The sequence below is a fragment of the Quercus robur genome, chromosome 11, assembly GCF_932294415.1.
Source record: "Quercus robur chromosome 11, dhQueRobu3.1, whole genome shotgun sequence".
NCBI lineage: Eukaryota > Viridiplantae > Streptophyta > Magnoliopsida > Fagales > Fagaceae > Quercus > Quercus robur.
The window spans coordinates 3,034,788-3,040,934 of record NC_065544.1 but is presented as its reverse complement, the minus strand read 5'-3'; positions in this window follow the sequence as shown (position 1 = coordinate 3,040,934).

Sequence of the window (6,147 nt, the reverse complement as noted above, 5' to 3'; positions counted from 1 at the left end):
ACTCTATTTTATGTTGTGTTTGGTATCGACTTAAAAAGCCAGATTTTTTCACTACTTAGTTTATTTTTGCTACAATTCAATTTATTTTTGTTACTATTTATGGGTCCTATTGCACTTTTTAGTACTATTCATAGGTTTCAATGTACTATTTCAGCTACCTTTTAGTTTTATCTATTACACTTTCAGCAAAAAAGTTTTCAATTTCAGCTAAATAAGCTGAAATTGAAAACTTTTGCCATAGCTGATTGGGGGTTTAAGGGTTATTTGCATATACATGGTACAATTGGAGTACAGACAAAGAAAACATTTGAGAGAAGATTGGAAAGATTCTTGGCAATTGAAGAGTCGGAAGATATGAGTAAAAATGCTTCCTTAACTCGAATAGTAGCAATAAGTTACCATAATATCAAAGCAAATCTCTGATTCCATTTCATCTCTGATAAACAAAAATAAAAATTAGAGTTAAAATTCATTTAACATGAAAAAGGGTTGCTCCCATAAAAAATAAAAATAAAAATGAAAAAGGGTTGCTAATTATGATGTTAATTTTGCCCAAAGTTTTATCGTTTTTATTTTGTGGTTCGGAATTGGCTCAGTTAAGAGAATTTGACAAACAATAATTAGAAGATAAGAAAAACAAGTAAGAAATTTCACATGAAAAGTGATATATCCATAATATTTTCATAACACTCACAACAAATAGATAGTACTACAAAAAAAAAAAAAAAAAAAAAACTATACTATTACAGTGGGCCAAAACCGCCGCAAAAGCCCAAAAAACTACTGCTAAAGGTCCATTTGGCTTATTGCGGCAGTTCTACCCGCCACTGTTGTGGTGCCGCTATTGATCTATTGTAGCGGTCACAAAAAGTGCCGCAATAGATCACCCATTTAGCAAGGCTTTTGGCCTATTGCAGTGAGTAGAAAACCACCGCCATATGAGGTTACCATTCAGGTCAAGTGACCTTTTAGCAGCGGGCATTAAGCACCGCTATAGGGTTCTATTAAACAATAGACTCTACGCACCTTTTAGTGGCAGTTACACCCACCACTATATGTGTGAGGCTTTAGCGATGGTTTTTGCCCGCCACTATAGGTTTTTTTTTTTTTTTTTTTTTTTCCTCCTAGGTTCTAAAACCACATTTCTATTACAAATAACCTGTAATAATTTTAGCTCCACTAAGACAATACCACAAATTTAACTAGATAACACCACAAATGTCTTAAAACTAACATTATATTAACATAGAAATATATTATTAAATACATAACATTGTCTGTAACCATCATCATAAAATTAACAAAAGAAAAGATGTGGTCCTTTGTACACAGAAAGTCCTTCAACACTTAAATTGAACTAATACCATAATCGAAATTTCAAAGTGTTTCAAAATATTTTTCAACACTTGGAAAAAATGTGTTTGTTCAAATGTGGTTCTTTGTACACAAAATGTCCTCAAACACCAACATAAAATTTATAAGTTGCTTGGTTGATGGGATACAACTGATGATTTTTGGAGAGCTGGAGATTGTAGGAGAGCTGGGGATTGTAGGATCAGAGGAAACTACATACCAAAAAAAAAAAAAAAAAAAAAAGGACAATAGTTAGGACACAATGATATCAAATATTGGAATCCAAAATTGCTTAATGCATGAGCATTAGAAGGGAAATTTGGAGTTTCAAAGGTTGCAACTACAATATGGAAATCACAATACAACTATCAAACACCTTAAAGTATAAGTTTAGCTACAAAAGAAGAAAATTAAGAGCTTATTTCAAAATAAAGTCATCTGGTTCATTAGGTTGTTAGCAATCCCTTGCTGCATAAGTTTAGCAATTAAGCACTTATCAAAAAGAAAATAAGTTTGGCAGTTAAGCTACGTTTGTAAGATAATAGGGTACTTCAATATTTTGACTAGGTTTGGCCTACTACATTCTATATAACAGCCATCGTATAACATTTCTTATGTACTTCTACAAAATTTGATATCTAACAACACATAGATAATGTAAATCATCAAAGTTGCAATTTAAAAAATCTCAAAGAGGTTCTACAGCTCCGCGCTTGGTAAGTGCTAAATTCTGCAAAAGCTATTAAAAGAAGCATGATCTAACATAGTCTCTTCTCCTAATTAGGTTATCCAACCTATTATCAATCTAATCTGTGAAAGATAAACAATCTGAATAAAAATCTACATTTCTTATTTTACACTATTACATATGAAAGAGTAAAATCATAATAAGATCATTAATATTTTAAAGAATGAAATGGATTTTTTTTGCATAAAGGAGGTTCTGCCATCTCACTAGCATTTCTATCACAAACTAAGATTAGACCAATAAAAGTTGGTCTAATTAGACCAATAAAAGTTTCACAAATCATGCAAGAGACAAAGCTAACCCAATGTCAAGCCTCAAGAATAGTTACAATAATGCCAACCGTGATTAGGTGCTTTTCAATGAACAAAATATAATCAACCTAAAACTTCAAACACAAATGTACAAGCCAATATGAACTACTAATTCTACTCTGAGAGGTTTGGCATATTTGAACTGATCTTACATACTACACAAAATGGAAGATTGCACAATGTGATAACACAACCTAATTTAGTCAAGGCCTAGGTAAAATCATAACATAATTTAGTCAAGGCACAATGTGACAACATGTAAAGAATCTACAACAGAAAGTCTTCAGAGATAGGTTAAATGACAATATTATTGTAACTCAGGCCAAAGGAAAGATCGTGAAACTGTACATACTGCATAGGAAAAACATAGTTCTCTAATAATATCCAAACCACTCTTACAAAACCTTCAAGCACAATATGCCAATCAAAGTCTGCAAGGAATGTAAAAACATTATTATTATTTTTCTTTTATTCTTTTTCCAACAAGATGTCCAAGGTTCTTTTCAGATCTTCAAAATGCATATTTTCAGATGTTAAAAGTTCAACTCAAAGTCATATTTTCACATCTTCAAAATGCATATTCTGATCTTATGTTTAAATTACCATAAGTTGCATAGACAATATAATGTAAATCAAAGAGTTACTAAACATATAAAAACAAAATCTTAGATATTTGCAAAAACTTACCCAAGAAAACGACAGACTTAGAACTTTGACTCAAATATAAAACCTTAATTACTTATCTTAAATGGTATCAATACTTAGCCAAACAAAAGCCAGCACAAAATACTTATGTATAAGTTGTTAGGATACTAATATTAAAAAATGAAAAGAGAGAGAGCTCTAAGCAACATACCACTGCATTCTTAGTATACCAATGCTCAACAAGAACATCCTAATCTTCTGGTATGCATCCCTTGGGTCGGTTGCTTTTCACCCGTGCTTTGTTTCTTAGATGCAGTATGTAATGAGCCGTTTTTAGCCTACACTTGTGATCCCTCCAAGCCTTCCCAATTTCTTGTAAGGTAAATGTCTTCCAACCTGCATATGCAGTAGGATTAGTAGGGACGACGTATTTTCGCTACAATTAAATAGTTGAGTTAACAAATTACAATCAAATAGTTGAGTTAGAATTAGAACTGCAACAAGCATGCTAAAATGTCATAATTACAAGTATTATAAGTTCCTGGTTTACCTTTACAAGACACCAACACTCTTCTTTAAGTTCTTTTGGCATGTCCTTCCAATTCAGATATCTTATCGGGCACATGTGGGCTTTCCGCACAATCGTCCCCAATAAAGCATTGAAACCCTCGCCCCTTCATCAACTGACTAATGCATGCTTTTTAGCAGCAATCCAATTACTTGGTCGTCGGGAAGATCCCAAAAATCCAAGTACTTGCTTGGCCCGCGAGTGGCACGTACAGGTGGCTGCACATCTGAAATTTAAAGGAGACAATATTGTTAAAGTAAGTAACTATATATGAAATAAAATTTGCATGTACTGTTTTAATTTAGTCATGGATATGTGTTTTGCTTATTAAATTTGCAAATATGATTGATACATATGTGTTGATGTTGTGATAGAGTCTGCTCTTTAGAGCACTTACAGAAATTAGTTCAAGATAGGAGATTATACACCAATTGGAAATGAGACATACCAATATACAGCCTGAAAATAGCAAAGTTCTAAACCTCATTCTAATTGTATCGTAATGGAAGATTGTCTCATGCTATGCTAAGCATGTAATCAATACAACACCAATAGAGACATAGCATGACTAGGGTATGATTAGTGATGAGTTAGACTCTACATGAGATTTTTATTTCAATTTATGTTGTGAGTGAGAGCCAATAAGCAACCAGTGACCATATCATAGGCATTTTTCATCAAGTATCCTTTAATATTTGACCTTGAAGTTTCAGACATGCAACAGTAACACAATTTATTCAAAAAAAAAAAAAAAACTTAAGTAAACTTCACTATGCTCCTCATCTTAGACTAACCTCTTAATCTAATCAAAGTTGAGAATCATATAAAAATAAATTCACAATCCTAATACAAATTACTGAAACAAAAAACAATAGCTCCAGGAAAAAAATTAAGCAGCATAAAAAAATTTCCCAATCTGTACAATAAAAGGATAAAAAAAACTCCTTATATAATGCAAGAGGCTTAAAATAATTATTTAAAAATAAATAAATAAAGCAAAGCATTCAGAGAGTGATTTGATACACTAACAATTTGAATAATATCCTCCAAATCAATTAAAGAATATAACTACCGCGTACCTTTGGTGCGGTGGTCACTCCACTAGTATAAATGCTTGTAAGGTGTGGGGGGTACGGTCAGGATTCATGTCTCTAGGAGAGAGCTTCACACACACATATATTTAGATTAGGCTAGAGTAGAAATTCTATCATGTATCAAAAAAAAAAAAATATATATATATATATATATAGGGTGCGGTGGTCACTCCACAAGTATAAATGTTTGTGAGGTGTGGGGGGTGGGGGAGGTAAAGGCCAGGGTTCAAGTCTCTAGGAGGGAGCTTCACACACACACATATATATATATATATATATATTTAGATTAGGCTAGAGTATAAATTCTATCATGTATCAAAAAAAAAAAATTTATATATATATATATATATAAATCAGTTCTACCATAGAAAGATATCAAGGAATAGTTTTGTAGCAATTAAAGAACATATGACAACAAACATCATGAGACATATAGGGCAGGGGCTGAGACATAGAGGCTGCTCCTTTTTCTTTTCTTTTTTAATAGAATTTTTAATCAAACTAATAGCAAATTTGATATCAAGTTGTAAACCCATACCTTGCGTAGAAACTTCATGCATTTCTTGGTTCGTTTCTTGATCCACATGTTCTGTAGAAGCTCCTTCCACGGTTATGCTCTTGGAATGCGTGCATAAATTTGTTTTTCGCCTTGCCATTTCAACTATGAAAGTGTAAAATAAAAACAAGCATATAAGCACAATGACAAGTAAAAAAACAAGTTGATATGAATGAAATATAATGCTGGACACATTACATAACATAACAAAAACGAAACAAAAACAAAAGCAAAAAAATGTAATATGAATGAAATATAATGTTGCATGTAACTAATTATTATTAACAACAGCAATACTTGTAAAAAAAAAGAAAAAGAAAAAAGAAAAAAGAAAGAGGGAAACAACAACAAAAATAGCCCTCCACTAATAATTCATTCGTCTGTTAGAAAATGTTGAATCATGATATAAAGGTAATATTTAATGCTCACAATTTTTACATTCTAACAAATATCCAATATGTAGGATTTGTTTTAAATGCATAATTAATAATAGATGAGATAAGTATAAGGCACAAAACACATAGATGACAAGAAATTGGATATATGAAAAATGAACTTATAAAAACAGAAATAATAGAAGCAGACTGCATTAGGCTACAATGCATGATATGGCTTCATTTATTCCTAATAGAAAGAAGAAACACATCGCCAATGAGTTCTAGAACAAATGGCACCTCCTCTCCCCATAAGAAGGTGTTGAAGGAAAGGTTGTTCATGGTTGTTGCCTGCACTGTGAGCCCATGAGTATTTTAAACAAGTAACTACAAACTTTTATGCTACACCCCCATAAATGCAATTGATTTTCATCTTACAGAACAAAGGCATAGAATTTCATATAATATGGGCCTAAATGAGTTTACCATAGTACGAAT